The sequence below is a fragment of the Pan paniscus genome, chromosome 6 (genome assembly GCF_029289425.2).
Source record: "Pan paniscus chromosome 6, NHGRI_mPanPan1-v2.0_pri, whole genome shotgun sequence".
NCBI lineage: Eukaryota > Metazoa > Chordata > Mammalia > Primates > Hominidae > Pan > Pan paniscus.
The window spans coordinates 6,192,501-6,209,474 of NC_073255.2; positions in this window are offsets into that span (position 1 = coordinate 6,192,501).

Here is a 16,974-nt window from a genome sequence, read left to right on the forward strand (position 1 = left end):
GAAAACCCATATACGGATATATAACGGAAACGCTCCGGCCATCAAATAAATTTAAGTAGAAGCAATTGTAATTTTAAGCTCCCAAGTATTATCCCCTTCAGACATTAAGGCAGTATCAGCAACCATCAAATGAGAGTGTGTGGAGGAGAGGTTGGGCGGCCCCCGCCCCGGGAGACCTCGCCAGAAAGACCCACCAGGGAGGGTGGGGCTGGCAGCCCCTGGGACCTCTCCTGGCGGCGGGGGCGGGCACTGGCCCACTCCTTTCCCTTGGCCCCAGCAAAGTCTGTCTATGAAGCCAGAGTGATTGCATAAGATGCCCCCACGTCTCCCGCTCTGTTCACCTGGTCCAGGAGGGACTCACTCCCCCAGGGCACCCCCCCAGAGGGACACAGGGGCTTTCCGGGATCGAAAGGTGTTTCTTCCCTTTCTAAGTCACGTCAGGCCACCTCCGACCCCAGCCGACACGCTACCAGGCCTGCACCATAGAAGTGGGCTCTGAGAGTGTTCCCAAGCCCTGGGGGAGGCGGACTCCCCAGAGATCGTGTCCCCGACCCCTCCTTCCGGGCCCACTGCTGCCATCCCAAACCCAGCCCCCCAGCGTAACTCGCACCCTCATCCCCTTTCCCGAGGAATCCAAACTCCGGTTTAATGAGTCGTGAAGTGTGAGAACTTCCGGAGCCCGCAGCGCCCCTGATGCCAATTCCAGATGTGTGAGTTGGGAGGGGCGGGCCTCCCGGCCCGTGAGGACCCAGCCGCTGCCGTCAGAGCGAAGCATCCAGGACCCAGGTTCCAGCGATCTGGGGCCTGAATTGGAAACAGCCAACTTCTCCACTGAGAAATTACTCTTTTTATTTCTTGTAGTGTTCCTGGTGCCCTATTTCACGGCACCAACAAAAGGAATATTACTTTTAAAACACTATGAAATACCAGGTCCTGTCCTCGGAGCTATTTCGGGGGAATTCAATTTTCGCTGAATGGTGAGAAGCTCCAGCATTTCTTTTGGGGGCTGATGGGTGGCTCAGTGGGAGGAAGAAGAAAATTTTCAGGGATTGTCTTGGCATTCCAGAGAGGCCTGTGGGTGTCTGGGCCACACACTGGCACCCCTGCACCCACCCGCACTCACACAGACACCTGCACACTCTGTGAATGGGTCTTAGATGGGACCAGACACCACGCACGGCACTTTGCAACCGCTGGCCCTTGTGCCATTAGCACTCTATTACCCTGGGCTCAAAGTCTGGCCTAGGCGAGTGACTGTCTACAAGGTTATCTGTTATCTATCATCCGTCTACCAGCAGGACCTGCCCATCCCCTGCCCATCCCCCACGGCCCCCCTTGGTGTCCTAATGTTTGGGAGAACAGTTACTCTGAGCTGCTAGGAAAAAAAAAAAGTTTGTCTTCCCGTCCTCCCCTCCCTCCCATCTTGTCCCTCTTAGCAAATGTTCCATCCTCAGACCTCATGGGGGACAACTTTGTTTCCAGTGCTGCAGTCGGGCCTGGGAAAAAACAGAATGGGAAAAAACAGAAGACTTTTTGTTGTCGTTGTTGTTATTGTTGTTGTGGAAAATTGGAGGCCCTTGGTTGGAGCTGAGATCACTGTCCCCTCTTGCTTCTAACCAGAGCAGTAGACTATTGAGAACAGGCAGCTGGGACCAATGGAAGCACCTTCCAGCACCTCCCTGAAACGCCAGGGCCTCCAGTCCCCAAGTCCTGGAGAGAACAGTCAGGCTTCTTGGAAACTTAGCTGGTGGTTCCACCCTGGTCCTGCAGCCCCGGGCCTGGGCTCCCCAGCTCAGGTGCTGGGAGTCCTGTGGAATCCCCCTTAGTCTGGCGGGGGAGGCTACCGGGGTACATGTGGGAGAGATGAGGCTTCTGCTTATCCCCACAAACAAGAAAGAAGCTAGCATACAGTAACTTGGAAATATTATCAGACTCCCCAGTGCCCCTCCTAACACAGTCTTTCTTCCAAGTCCTTCCCTGCGTCCATGCTTCCTCCATCCTTGAAGGTGGAGAAACGGGGTGCAGCCAGGAAGGGCCGCTGGGCAGTTTAGAGGGCCACACCCAGGAGCAAGCCTCTGTCTCACCCAGGCATGGCCAGGGAAGAGCCCCAGAGGGACCAGAAAAGAAACAGCCAAGGGGCATGATCTGTGAATTTAATTTTTCCACTTAAACTAAAGACAAAACAGGCCCAGACTGCAGCTGGTTGTGCCCGTGCGGCAGCGTTCCCAGCTGCCTTCAGTACCTTCTCAGCCTCCTGGCTGCAGCTGGCTAAACCCACGGTGGAAGGTCTCCCTACAGTGTTCATAGTTCACGCCTGCTCTGATCAGGAGATCTGAGACCAGGACAGGGAGAACCCTCACCACTGACCCTACCCAGGTTCCCCAGGCCCCGGCCCTGCAAATACCCACTCTCTCCACTTTCCCGTAAACTACTGCTTACTAGAGTTTAGAGTTAGGACTCTCTGTCTCTCAAAAAAAGGAAATATAACAAAGTGATTTAAGGATAATTAATTGCATTAAACTATTGACTAACTACCTCGCTCAATAGTAATTCATTTAGAGAATATTAAAATCGGAAGAACAATAATAAAATTGATGCCAATTCCCACGGGGAGGGAGATGGCCAGCAAATTGGATACTTTTCTTAATCTGGCGTAAATAATAACACGCCTGCTTCCTTCTCTCTCAGGCCAATTCCCCTATCATTTATTCCAGACTCTAAAGCTGGGCTTCATAATTGATATCAGTTACTCAATGAGTGCTTTTTCATTTGTTCTTGTTATCCGTGATAATTGCGAAGTTCAGCCTCTCGGAATTGGGCCGGCCTGGTGCCTCCAGCGCCGGGCAGGGCGGGCAGAGGCCGGGCCGGGAGGCGGAGACTCCGCTGCTCCCCTTTTTTCCCGTGGGAGGCAATGTGTCGGGTCCGGACACGATGTGGAGAGGCCACCAGTCCCGTCCTGGGGCGGCGGCGGCCTACAGGACCGGGTCTTCCTTCTGCAGATGCCGGTTCGAGCCGCGGCCCGGTCCCGATCCCGGGAAGAAACGCTCCGTGGCTCGCCCAGGGTTAAGAGCCGCGGTGACAACCCGTTTTTGTTTGAGAAGCGGTGGGTGGAAGCCACGAATCCCACACGACATCTGGGGACCAAACGCCCAGAGTCTGGAGGATGATTTGGGAGAGGAAGGAAGATGGGGTCAGGGTAGGGACACGGCTGGGAAACGGCCCCTCCCGGCGCCTCCCCGACCCCAGGGCAGGGCCCGGGACCACACAGACCCCCGCAGGCCGGCGGCCGGAGCCCTGGCAGCCGGGCCGCCCCGAGATGACGATTTCGTTATTTATTCACTTATTTATTCATTTATAAAGTGTTTACTTAGCTCGGTGCAGATGTAACATCTCATTTACAGCGTGGCCTCCGGGCATAGAAACAATTGGCAACAAAAGAGTAACTCCGGAGAATTAGAGAAAAAAACCACACAACAACAACACGAGTCGGGGGCGGGGTGAGCGCTCCGGAGAGGCGCTGGTGGGGCGGCCGGGCGGGGGGTGCTCCGAGCCGAGGAGCCCGACGGACGCACCCAGGCCAGGGCTGCGGAGACCCCCGGGCCCCGCGTGGGAGCAGCGCGCGGTCCCTCCCCAGGAGGCGGTGGAGGCCGAAGGGAGTCGCTGGGTACCCGGCCCAGGCCGTGTCTGAGCGCCAGGGATGCGCAGAAATGGGAGCCTGGCCGCGCCTCTGCAGCGGCCTTGGAGGAGCCTCTGGAGCGGGCCCCGCGGGCGCGTGGGGTGGGACCTGCTGGAGACCCGCAGGCGGCGGCGGCCAAGCAGGGTCAGGCGGTTGGCACCACAGGTCGCCCCCTCGGCTGCAGTCGGGGCAGCTCCAGGGGGCCGCGTACCTCCCGCTTCACGGCTACGGGTGGGGGCGGCTCCGTCCTGGCCTCACCAGCCTCCCCGGAGCCCCTGCCGGTCCCCAGCCTGGGGGCTCAGGGGTCCCGTTGGGCGTGTGTCCCGCCCGGTCCTCGGTGTGGGGGGCGCGCAGTCCTCGGGGCCGCCTCCCTCCCGCCCCCGGCACAGCGCCCCCCAGCTCTCAGCCGGTCCTTGCGGCCGCGGGATCCCAGCCCCAGCAGCGGGAAACTGAGGCCCGCAGCACCGATGCGCGCAAGGCAGCTCGGATGGGGTCAGAGGGGCGGGAAGGCGGAAGGCGGGCCGCACCCCCCGGACCCTCAGGACCTGGAGCGCGTGGAGGGCGTGGACCACCCCGGATCCCCCACCACCGGGCGTGTCTGCCAAGGGTGTCATTGGGCGCCGCGCAGAAGGGGCTTCCGAGGACCCGCCCCTCCCCCGCAGCCGTCAGGGCGCTGACGGAGGCAGCTGCGCCTGTTTAACTGGGAGCCGGTTGCTTGGCAACCCGAGGCGGCTCATTACCGCGGCCACAGTGATTACCCAAAAAAGAAAAAAAAAAAAAGGAAAAAAAAAAAAGAGAAAAATACAAGGAAGAAAAAAATAGGGGAAAAGCGGGAATATGAAAGTAAAATGGATTATTTAATTAGCTAATTGATAATCAACTTCTTTTTAATTATTCACTTAATTAAAAAAGTGTAACTACAACACTGCCCTCATCAAGCTGCGGTTGCACCAGCAGGGTTTCAAAGCCGCCTCTCCCTCCCCTTCCTCCGCCTGCCCCTGGGCCGCTTGGGGCTGGAGCAACCTTCCTCGTCCCCAGCCATGTCCCCCACCCTTAGGAGGGACTATTGAAAACATATTCTTCCCCAACAGCCAGGACAGCTCCACCCACCGGTGTCCAGGGACCTTCCTGGAGGGGCCTGGGCACTTTGCCCTCCGCCTCTGCCTCAGTTTCCCCATTTCCAGGACCTGATTTCGGTGCTGAGGTGCGTGTGGGCAGGGCAGTTTGGGTCCCCGCCTTTCTGGAACTGGTGTTCTGTGCAGAAGGCGGGCGGGCAGTTGTCCCCTGGAAAATAGGAAAGGAGAGGATAGTGTTTGGGCCTCGGCGCCAGCTGTGAGCACAGCGGGTGGGCATTCCTCACGCAGGCAGCCTTGCGGAGCAGGGAGGTCAGCACAACGGTGTGTTCCAAAGGCTCCACTGGTGGCCGGGTTTTGAGTGGGATGAGAAGCTGGAGGATGCTGGGGCTGGGGGGCGTGGCGATACCGTGGTGTCACTCCATCTCCCTGTGGGGCGGGTGCTTGTGGGGCTGAGGGGAGCTGCCTCTCCTAGCACTGGGCCACCCACATCCAACGCCCGCCTCCCTGCAGGTGCGAGGCCGGCCTGGGCCTCCGGCTGGGCCAGCTCTGAGGGAGCTTTCCGTGGGATGGCTGGGCCTCTGTTGCAGTTGCGACCAATGCTGCGGTTTAAATTCTCCCCGGGTCCAATCCTGCTTCCGTCCCCTAAGCCTCTCCCACACACACCTCGGCTCAGGCTATTCACCGGGAAAGCCACGCGGAGGCAGGGCAGGCAGCGCCCCGCCGGAGACCCCCGGATGGTGGAGATGGTGCGGTGGAGTCGGGACTGCTGGGGGCACCTGCTGATGAGGTGGGAGGGTGAAGCCACGGGGGATGCGGGTTTCTGGACTTGTTCGGGTGGGCGGGGCGGGAGGGGGGGTGGGGATGTGGTGGAGGATTTGGGCTGGGAGGGGGGTGGGGTGACCTGGCATTGCTCTCAGCACAGTCCCGGTGGTCCCCTTCTCCTTCCTTGGCCTCCCCTCTTCATTCATCCCCCCGCCCCCGGGTTCCTCCCAGTCCCAGATTGTACTTTCCCCTATATCTTCCTTCCCACGCTCTCCACGGCCCTGACCCTGGGCCAAGCCCCCTTAGGCTCCTTTTAACCTCTGAAAAGTCAACAGTAGCTTCGTCACCGGGGAGTGCTGGGGTTTTTTCCTTAGAGGGGAAGGAAAGGGGGAGCTGGTGACTCCCCCCTCCCCAAGCCCCCCCCCCCCCCCGCACCCACCAGCCATTGGCCTGGACCTGTCCCTTCCCTCTCGGGGTAGGAGGGCCTGTGATCATGGGGGTGGGAGGGCTGCTGCTGGCACTGGAAAGCACCCACCGGGACCCCTGCACCCAGGCACGGAGACACTGCAGACCCTGGGCAGGGTCCGGGACAGGCCCAGGGCTGGAGGGAGGGGTCCGCGACAGGCCACCCTTCCTGGGGCAGCCCCCCTCCGCTTCCTCCCACAGCTCTATTTAGAGCAGACAGGCCAAAGAGAGCCACGGAGGCGTGTTGGACAGCCCAGCAGCGGCCATGAACCCTGGCACGTTTATCTGCTGGAGCAGTGGAGCCCGGCCTCCCAGGGAGTGAGGCTGGAACCAGAGCCTAGCGGGAGGGACGGAGGGAGGCAGCGCGGCAGCCTTAGGGTCTGGACCGGGCTGACAGGGGCCTCGCCCCCTTCCTGCCTTCGTTTCTGGTAGGCCATGGCCACATGGGGAGTCCCCAGGAGCCCCAAAGAGCAGCTCCTTGCTGATGTGACATCAACTCAGTGGCAGGGGTGAGGGGACAGATGTGACATCAACTCCGTGGCAGGGGTGAGGGGGCAGGGCTGGGCGGCTCAGGTGTTTTGCTTTGCTTTGCTTTTTTTCTTTTCTGCACGTCTGGGTCATCATCACCAAACCCTTTCCTCTATATCTGTGGTGAGTCTGAAAGTGAATTCCAGTAAATTCCAGCTATCAAAGCTGTTCCGTAAGAATATCTTAGCCAAGTCTTATTTGGTCTTCAGGGTGGTTCATTGGGCTGGCGTGGGGGTCACTGTGCCCAGTGCCCACCAGGGCAGGTGGCAGATTAGAGGTGAGAGGAGCTCAGGGCACAGTCTTTTTTGGAGACAGAGTCTTGCTCTTGTTGCCCAGGCTGGAGTGCGATGGTGTATGGAGCTCGGAGATCTGCAACCTCCATCTCCCAGGTTCAAGCGATTCTCCTGCCTCAGCCTCCCGAGTAGCTGGGATTACAGGTGCCCACCACCACGCCCGGCTAATTTTTGTGTTTTTAGTAAAGATGGGGTTTCGCCATGTTGGCCAGGCTAGTCTCGAATTCCTGGACTCAAGTGATCCACCTGCCTCAGCCTCCCAAAGTGCTGAGATTACAGGCACGAGCCACTGTACCTGGCCGGGGCACAGTCTTTTCGCTGACAGAATGCTCCCCTCATCTATCCCTGGGGAGCTGTCTGGAAGGGTGGGGAGTGGAGCAGTGGTTGGGAAGTGGGGGCTTGCTGGGCAGGACCCTTCATTTCTGCAGGGAGCAACTGCGGGTTCCTACACATCACCCAGGGTTCCTTGATCTCATCAGCAGCCAGGAGGAAGCAGGAGAAATTCAGGGTTGGACTTCTTGTCCCCCTGACTTCACTTCACTCTGGCCAGACTTCTTGTAGGTAGTTTTGGGGACCTGCATTATGAGTCATACTGGCTGCTAGGTGCCCCACTCTGAATGCTGAGGGGGTGCAGCTGGTCATGGGGTCACCAGGGTCTCAGAAGTGTGGCAGAGGGGGCCGCCAGCAGGAGAAGCTGCTGGGGCCTGAGTTCCTTCGGCTTAACCTTGCAGGCCCATGTGGGGTGGTGATGGGGATGGAGGAAGATACATACGTTAGGGGCTGAACTGTGTCCCCCTAAATTCCCATGTTGGGGTCCTCATCCCCAGGACCTCGGAATGTGCCTGTATTTTGAGATGGGCCTTTAAAGAGATGATTCAGATAAAACGAGCTCCTTGGGGTGGGCTCTAGTCTAATAGGGCTGGGGTCCGTATAAAGAAAGGAGACGAGGATACAGACAGGTGAAGTAAAGAACCAGTGAGGGCTCAGGGAGAAGACACTGTCCGCCAGCCCAGGAGAGAGGCCCCAGGAGAGGCCAGCCCTGCCCACACCTGGATCTCGGCCTTCCAGCCCCCGGGACCATGCAAAGTCAATCTCTGCTGTTTAAGCTCTCCCGTCTGTGTGTGTGTGACAGCGGCCCTGGAAAAGTAAGAAGACACGGATTGCAGGAAGGGACAGGCCTGCCACATATAAGGTGCTCAGCTACTGGCCCCTTTTTGAATGGGCACCTGGGTGCTGGGACCTAGGGCCCCCACTTTGGGATGGGGGTTCTGGCATCCCAGGCTCTGGTGTCCTCACTGGGGAAGCTGGTCCCTTGGCTTCTCCAAGGTTTGGAGGCCACTGTTTCCCTGAAATACGAAGGTCAGGGTGACCTTTAGCCTCTCTCCCAGGTCAAGCAGCCCAGGACAGTGGGAAGGGTCCCTTGCAGCCCTGTCCGGCAGTGATGGCTGTCCGCCCCCAGCTCCCCTAGGCACAAGGAGGGGGCCCTGGCCTTCTCTCAAACCCCAGGCTCTGAGCTGGGACTGAGGGCCAGGGCTGCTTGGTGACACGGAGCCCCCCTGGCAGGCAGGGGCAAAGGTGTGGCACGGCCCTGGCCTCGGTTCCTGAGGAGGGGGCTGGCACGTGGGGTGGCAGGATGTTCCTGCGTCTAGCTGCAGATTTATGTCAATATGGATTATGGAATTTGGTCCCGGTTTTCCCTTCCCTTTCCCCTCCTCTGCCCCGGAACATCGTGGGTATTAGAGCCCTTGGGTTGGTGGATTTCTGCAGCCTGTCAACGAGCAGTGCTTAATTCTCGGCAAATGTCTACTTATCTCACCGTGCGGTGGGCTTAGGCCTCTGAGAGGGACTGCCTGGCTCAGGCTGGGAGGTGGTGGGAGGGAAGGGGGCAGCTGCGCAGGCGGGGGTGGGGCCGTGGCCACAGAGAAGCGAGGGTGGGGCTGTGGGCACGTGACCCACACCTGTGGCCTCTGGGCTCCGTGTCCACACAGCTGTTGCAGCCGGGCCGGCCTCTCCTGCGCGGTGTGACTCCGGGCAGACCCCTTTGTCTTTCTAGGGCTCGGTTCTCCTGTCTGAGTGTGGGTGGCCGTGGGGATGAGGCTGGTGGCTCAAGCGTGAATCCGCACCTTCACCAGGAGGCTAGGCTGGCACCCAGAGCTCACCCCCCTGTCACCTGTGGGCAGAATTCTGTCCCGAGCCCACCTTTAGTTCAGAAAGATGCAGGTGACAGGCATGTGCGAAGCTAAACTCAGGCAAGATTCTGGTCACCCAAGTGGAGCCAAGCCTCCCACCCCCTCCCCCAGGGCAGGGAAAGGAGCAGGTGGGGCAGGGACAAGAAGCAGGTGGCCGGCCTTGCAAGCCGGGAAGACCGGCTCCGACATCTTAGAGAGCACTTCCCGCAGGCCTGGGCCGAGGCGGGCTTCCTCAGGGCCCCGCAGAGCTAACGGGGGCCACCGATCATTCAGAGGGGCTTTAGTTCAATGAGCCACGTAGAGGAAGGCGGGGCGGCCTGGCCAGGGATGCCGTCAGCTCTGATCTCAGGACTCCGTGAGCTCGTTTGGCCTAGGCAGGACCCAGGCCCCATTCTGCAGAAGTAGGAGCTTCCTGGCCCCCCACTCTTCATCTTCACAGGGGCCTGGGGGTCCCCAAGGTGGGGTGGCCCCTGGCCCTTGGCTCCTGTCTCTCCCCGCCTTCGACCCCCTCCTCCCTGGTTTCAGAGCCACAAAACCCACAAAATTCGTTCTAAAAAAATTACCCCTTCATTTCATCACTAATCCCGTAACCCCCTTAATTAAGTCAATGGTAGCCTAAATTGTTCTAAACATCTTTTGGGGGATTAAATATTTTAATCATCATTATCCAATGAATATTTGATTATATAGCCAGCATATAGTGAAGAATAAAAATTATAATCCAAAAAAAGGCATTTAATAACACTTTAAACGACCAGGCGTTTGATAAAGGGCATTAGGGGATTAGGTGCTGGATTGAAAGACTGGATTGAGCTTCCCAGTCAAGGACTCGAGCTATCATTTTATTTAAAAAAATAAGACCATGATTTAAGGAAAAGGAAAACAAAAACCCAAGCTGCCGCGTCTTCTCCCGTGCCAGCCCCCTTGCCTGGGTAACAAGGTGTCATATTTGAACAGCTGTTTTGAAATGACTCCTATAAATATCATTGGGTTTGGGGTTTCCGCTGAGTTTCGGGGGAGCCCTTGAGTTGGCTGATGAGGTGCAGGGTCTCCGGGTTAGTTTGGATCGTGAGGGTGCCACGGTGAGGCCCAACACACCCATCTCTGGGACGAGGACGCTGAAGTCTGGGGAGAGCCTGGACTCTTGTGGGTCACCCCTGGTTTGCTGTGCTGATCTGGAGCCTGGACCTCCCCCTCTCCAGCTTGGGCCCCTTCTGTGACCTCAGGTGACCGTCCCAGGTGACCGCCCCCAGCCCTGCCTGCCCCATGCAGTCCGGCGTCTGATGCCACTCACGCCATCCCAGACATGACTGCCCCTCTCCCTGCCCAGCACCCACCATCCCGGACACCGGGGGCCACAGAGGCACAGCCCCGCCCCGCCCGCACACCTCCTGTGTTGCATCTGTGGCAGGCGAGGCTGCGCCGCGAGGCCCCTCTATTGGCGTCTGCTGAAATCATTTGAGACAAAGTTACAGCACAGGCATTAGAGCCACTTTTCAGAGTGAAACATCTGTCATTTAGCTCGATGACGCTACGGGGACGGCGCTTTAGAACAATCTTGTTGCATTTAATTTATTTTCTTCCGGATACTGCAGAGAAAAGGACAACTTCCTAGGTGCTCAGTGTGGACAAATTCCGCTCCTGTGCAGGGAGGAAACCCCCACCCAGAGGCAGGACGTGGCCTCCGTCCCCAGCGGCCCTCCCCACCCACCGCCAGCAGATTGATTTATTCCCCTGCAGGCTGCCGGGGGGCCACCGTGGGAATGCCGGCGGACCACCTTCTCAGTGCCCCGGGAAAAAGGCGTCGGTCTGCTGGGGCAGAGATGGGGGCCAAGTGCGCTGAAATCTCAGCGTGGTGGGGCAGGGGTGGGCGGTGAATGCCCATGGGAAGCCTTCCTCTCCCCCCTCTGTCATCCCCTCCTCCCAGCACCCAGAGTCTGGTCCTCTGGGACCCGCATGTCCCTCCTGCAGCCCGAGGAAACTGCAGAGTAAGCCCCCTGCCTGGTGTCCCCCCCACCCAGGAGCAACCGCGAGCCCCACCCTTGGAGACGCCCGAGAGTTCGAAAGTCCTTTCCTGGCCTCATGTCCCCTGGCCTGTTGCCATCTCTGAGAGACTGATAGAGGGGGCCTGTTTTTACATCAGAGGAAGCAGAAACTCAGAGAGGTGTGGACACTTGCCCGAGGACACACAGCTGGGCAGGGGCTGACGAGGGATTCGAAGGCGGGCGTGTGTAGCCCTGCAGCCGGAGGCTTCTGCAGTGTGCATCCTTCTCAGGGCGGAGGGGCTGGCCCCAAGGTGCCTGGGAGGATGTGGGAGGGCGGGTGGGGGCTGGAAGGGGCCGCAGCGGGAGGCGCCTGCCTAAGTTCCTGCTTCTCCACCCTGGTCCCTCCTCGTGGGGTCTCAGGGCAGTTCCAGAAGCTCAGGTTTTGGCTTCCTTGTCTATAATATGGGGGTGCTGACACTGGCCTCAGGGGGGCCACCCCAGACTTCACCTCTGGGTCTGTGAATGCACAATCCTAGGATCTCCCTATCCTGGGGAAGCCCCTCCTCCCCTGGGGCGGGGCTGGCCTGGTCTGGGGCACATTCTGGTGACCACAGCTCCAGTCGCCCTCCGGCCTGGGGCCTGCTCTGAGGGCAAGGCTGTGTGGCAGGTGCTGGGCAGAGTTCCCACAGCCTCTCCTCCTCCAGGCGACATCCCGGTGTCTCCCAGACACTCCTTAACCCCGTGTTAGGAAACAGTGGAAGTCAGTCCTCAGTTCAGGGGTGCAGAGCCGTGGGGACAGGAGGGGAGGGGGAGGCACCAGGCGAGCTTCTCCTCATTGTCCTCAGCCAAAGCCCTGGGTTTCCTGGGAGGCCTCCTGCCCTCTCCCCTGTCCCGTGAGGCCCCCAAAGCCTGGCTAAGAGCCAGGAGGAAGAGGCTGAGTGACCGGGGCTGGGGTGCCCAGCCAGTCAGCCCTGCCCCATGGCCAGGCCCGGGTGTCTCTCTCCTGAGGTTGGGGTGCTGGGAGAGGAGCAGCCCAGCCCCTCCAGGGCACAGCAGGCTCCCTTCATCTCATGCTGCTTCCTCAGAGGGGGTGAGGGTCCCAGTCCCGTCGGCGGGCAGGTGTCCGTGCAGGGCGCGGCAGCCCGCAGGAAGACTGTTTTCCTCCTGCCGCTCACGTTTGACTCGAAGGGTTGGTTCCAGCCCGGCTGAGCCGGCCCAGGGCCCAGGCACCTCCCAAGCACTCGGTTTCCCATCAAACGGCATGAATAATTTAGTCTCTAATTAAAAGTGAGGTCAAGCGATGAAAAATGGCTGGACGCACGGTGGCACGTGATGCATTACATTGCTGGCAGATCAGAGGCAGGCAGGCCGGGGGCTCTGGTTTACACACCAAACCTCCAGGGCTTCGGCTTCGGGGGCCAGCAGCTGGGTCCACCCTGAGGGAGAGTCCCCAGGTGAGCGAGAAGCTGCTGGACGGACCCCAGAGAGCCCCCGGCCGGCCCTGCCCCCACTTCACCTCCACCGCGCCCGAGGGGCTCCTCCCCAGCCTCCCAGCCTCCCGCCTTCCCCACGCACACTAGCTCATCCTGCCTAAGTCTGCGTGGTTCCTTCTGGAACACGCGTCCCCCAGGTGTCCGTGTAACGTGCTCCCGCGCTCCAGCAAGGTCTCTGCCGGAGGTCACCTTGCCTGCCCGCCCCAGCTAAAATGCCACCAGCCACCTTCTGCGTCCCCGGCCTATGAACTCCCAACTCATCTCCTCCCCGTACCTTGCCAGCACTTCTCCCTACTTGGGGTTCATTCTAGTGTATATTCGTTTACTTACTTGCTCATTCTCTGGCTCCCCAACTCCAATATAAGGGGAGGGTCTTGGCTTGGTCCCCCTGTGCGTCTGGCACAAAGGATGGTGCCCGGTACACAGTTGGAGCATAATGGAGTCTCCCTGAGCACAGAGTCTCCGTGCGGGCAGGGGCGCAGAGCAGAGGCTGAGCTGTTGGGTCCTGCTGCCTGATCCCTCCGTCTCTCCTGGTCCGTGGGAAGGTGGGATCGGGCAGAGCTCATCCTGAAAGTTCCACCTGTGCCAGGGCACTGTCGCCCCATCCAGGGACTGTCACCGAGGACAGCTTGAGGGGTGCAGCAGTGAGAGGCTGGTGCAGCTCCTGCCCCAGAACAGCAGCCCATGCCCCCGAGGGGTCGAGAATAACAGAAGGGCCAATGGGTTGGTGGCTGTGCCCCAGGGCACCAGGTGGGCCAGGGTGGACGGAGGGTGCTGCAGGGAAGGGGCCTGGATCCCCAAACCTTGCCCGCTCCCAGCCCACGTGGGGTGGCAGATCCCCAGGAGGTGCTGCTATGTGTCCCCTCCCCCTGCCTGCACCAGGCCCCACCTGGGACCCTCCCCTGCCTCCCCGCCAAGGGGCATGAGCCACTCACTGGGCCCTGTGCAGTGAGCCCTTCTCATTCCTGTTTTCTAGAAGGGAAAGCTGGGGCTCAGAGAGGTTGGCCCGCTGGTCAGTAGCTGGGAGCTGATTAGGGTCAGGCCCAGCCCCTCCTGTGTGGCAGTGAGGATCTGGGCAGTGCAAGGGCCCCCCAGCCTTCAGGGACCCCTTCTGTAAGGTGGAGAGGCTGCAGCCTGGGAACAGAGATCACCAAGCTCCCGTCTGCTCCAAGCCCATTGCTCCCAGGCCAGAATCTCAGCCTGGCCTCAGAGGTACCTAAAACTCTCTTCTGTGGGCTTTGAGTCCAGGGTGCTGTGGTTACCCCCTGAGGCCACCATGGGGCAGGAGACAAGGAGGAAAACCCTGTTTGGAAGGGCAGGCTGTCAGTGCCCAGGCCGGCAGCCCACCCTACTGCAGGATAGGGGCTGAGGGAGGTGCCCAGGAGCCGGCTCAGGATTCGCACCCAGAGCTCTCGTGCAGGGCACCACCGCCTTCCCGGCCAGCGGCTCCCAAGTTGGAACCTCTTTTGCATTTTCCAAGCGAGGAAAAGATGGTGGGAGGAGGGCCTGGTTGGCCCCTGGGTAGCAGATTAAAGATGGATATTTTGTTTGTTACAATCAAGACCTCTGATTTCAGTTTTATGAATTTTTAAAATATTAATTATATTTTGGAAAGTGTGCGGAGGTGATGGCGCACGCCGCGGTTCTGCTTAGACGGCCCCTGTTTCGCGTTTGGTCCAGATTAGCTGCCGAGGAGGAGGTTGAGGCATTTTAATCCACCTTGTTAACTTATTAAATTTTCTTTATTTACATATGGATCCCACTTTCATTAGCATTGTAACAGGTGTTCATTAACAATTTATCATTTGGGAGGCAGAGTGAGACAACATCGGAAAGAGAGACATTGCTACAAAGTTTACTCTTAATTACAAGGAACAGCGCAGAGGGCAAAACACGACGGCTGCCCCCCCCCTCCACCCCCCGCCCCACAACCCCGGGACTCCGTTCAGGCCCCAGGGACTCCCAGAAACCCACCCCGTCTGCCTGTTGTGCCTAATCTGGGGTTCTCAGGGAAGAACCCTGCAGAGGGAGCCCGGGCCTGGGAGTCGGGAGATGGGGTCTGTGCATTGGGGCAAGGCCTGGGCTTCTAGGATGTGGTTCTCTGATCCCAAGGCCGGGAAGGACCACCAGTCTCTGAACCTGCAGCCCTGAGCTGGAATTCAACTGCAAATTACTTAACCGGTTGAAGTTTCCTTATTCATTTATTTATTAGAGACAGGATCTTGCTCTGTGGCCCAGGCTGGCGTGCAATGGCACGACCATAGCTTACCGCAGCCTTGACCTCCTGGGCTCAGGTGATCCTCCCACCTCAGCCTCCCAAAGTGCTGAGATGACAGCCGAGCCCCTCTTGAAGCTTCCTAGACCTCCTCTCTAAAACCTGCATACAGTTGGGCAGGATGGCTCATACCTGTAATCCCAGCACTTTGGGAGGCCCACATGGGAGGATCCCTTGAGCCCAGAGTTTGAGACCAACCTAGGCAACGTAGCAAGACCCTGTCTCTACAAAAATTTTTAAAAAGCTAGACAGGTATGGTGGCTCATGCCTGTAATCCCAGCACTTTGGGAGGCCAAGGTGGGAGGATCCCTTGAGGCTGAGAGTTCAAGACCAGTCTGGACAACTTTGTGAGACCCCCATCTCTACAAAAAAAAAATTTTTTTTTTTGAGGTGGAGTCTCTGTCACCCAGGCTGGAGTGCAGTGGCACGATCTTGGCTCACTGCAACCTCTGCCTCCTGGGCTGAAGCGATTCTCCTGCCTCAGCCTCCCAAGTAGTTGGGACTATGGGCATGCACCACTACACCTGGCATTTTTTTTTTTTTTTTGAGACAGAGTCTTGGTCTGTCACCCAGGCTGGAGTGCAATGGCGTGATCTTGGTTCACTGCAGCCTCTGCCTCCCGGATTCAAGCGATTCTCCTACCTCAGCCTCCCGTGTAGCTGGGATTACAGGTGCCCGCCATCACACCTGGCTAATTTTTGTATTTTTAGTAGAGACGGGGTTTTGCCATGTTGGGCAGGCTGGTCTCAAACTCCTGGCCTCAGATGATCTGCCCTCCTCAGCCTCCTGAAGTGCTGGGATTACAGGCGTGAGCCACCGAGCCCGGCCTAAAAATGTGTTTTTTTTTTTAATTAAAAGAAAAATTAACTGAGCATAGTGGCACACACTGTAGTCCCAGGTGCTTGGGAGGCTGAAGTAGGAGGATCACTTGAGCCCAGGAGTGGGAGGCTGTAGCGAGCTGTGATTGCACCACTGCACTCCAGCCTGGGCAACAGAGCGAGACCCCGTCTCAAAAAATAATAATAAAATAAATTAATTAAAAACCCTGGATGTTAACAGTGGAGGGGCTGTTTGCAGGGTTGTCTGGACGGGTACAGACGGTGCAAGGCTGAAGGGTGACATTCACCCAAAACTGGTTTGTCAAGTGCCCGCTTGACAGGGGCTGTTAGGGAGGGGCGGGAGAGGGGCTGACCCTGCTGCAATCCAGGAGCCCACGGGAGCCCACGGGGAGCTGGGCTATAGGAGGAGCTTGGAGTTTCCCTCAACAGGGCCACTGGGAGAAGGTGGTGACCTTTGAGGGGGCCTAGAGGGTCCTCCTGCCATCCGACTCCCCCGAGGGAGACCCCGAGTGTGAGCAGTGGGAGGGTGGCCAGGCCTCAGCACAGGACAGGCCTCCAGGGGCTTCTGGCTCGTGGCTGTCCTGGGCCTGGGTCAGGAGCTCCCTGCAGCGCGGGTCCTATGTATGCAGCCAGCAGAGTCCGATGGTCACAGCCTCTTTGTCCCCTGAAAGAAGGGTGGGTGGCCTCCTCCCTCGTGGTGGTCCTGGGTGCAACGTGTGCACCGCCACCCCTCCTGCTGCCCCTGGGCCCCAGGCGCCAACGTGCTTGGGGTGTGCGGGGGTGGGGGGTGAGTGGAGGGCTGGAGGGGGAGATGGCATGGGCAGTGAGTGTCAGCCCGGGGGGGTAAGGATGGGCGTGGGGTGCGGAGTAAGGTCCCGGTCAGCAGGGCTGGGCTGTGGGTGCCAGCACAGGAGGAGGGGGGCACCCACTGGGGGCTTCTCACCGTCCTCCCAATGGGCCTCTGTCTCCCCCTGCCCCCAGTCCCCAAAGGAGCCCACACCCCTGCAGTCCAGGACTTGAGGCGCCTACTGCCCCGTCCCCTCCACTTTTCCCTGGAGAAAGAGCCCAGGTGCCCATCAGGCACCCCAGGCTCACCCATCCGGCCCAGGAAACCAAGGCCAGAGAGAGGTGAGGCGGCCACGGTCACCAGGGAGTCAGTGGCCAAGCTAGGGCTGGCATAGGGGAGCTGGTGCATCCAGCCCTGCCCTGATCACCTGTTCTGAGGCTGGATGGGGCAGGGGAAACAGGAGGTCTGCAGTGGGGCAGGCGGTGAGGACATGGCTGTGCCCAGGAGCGTGAGGAGACCCGTGACCCCTGGTCAGGTGCACGGTCCCCTGCAGACCCAGACGGGCCTCGGCGCCCACCTCCCCTCTCCCCGTGGCTGTGGACTCTC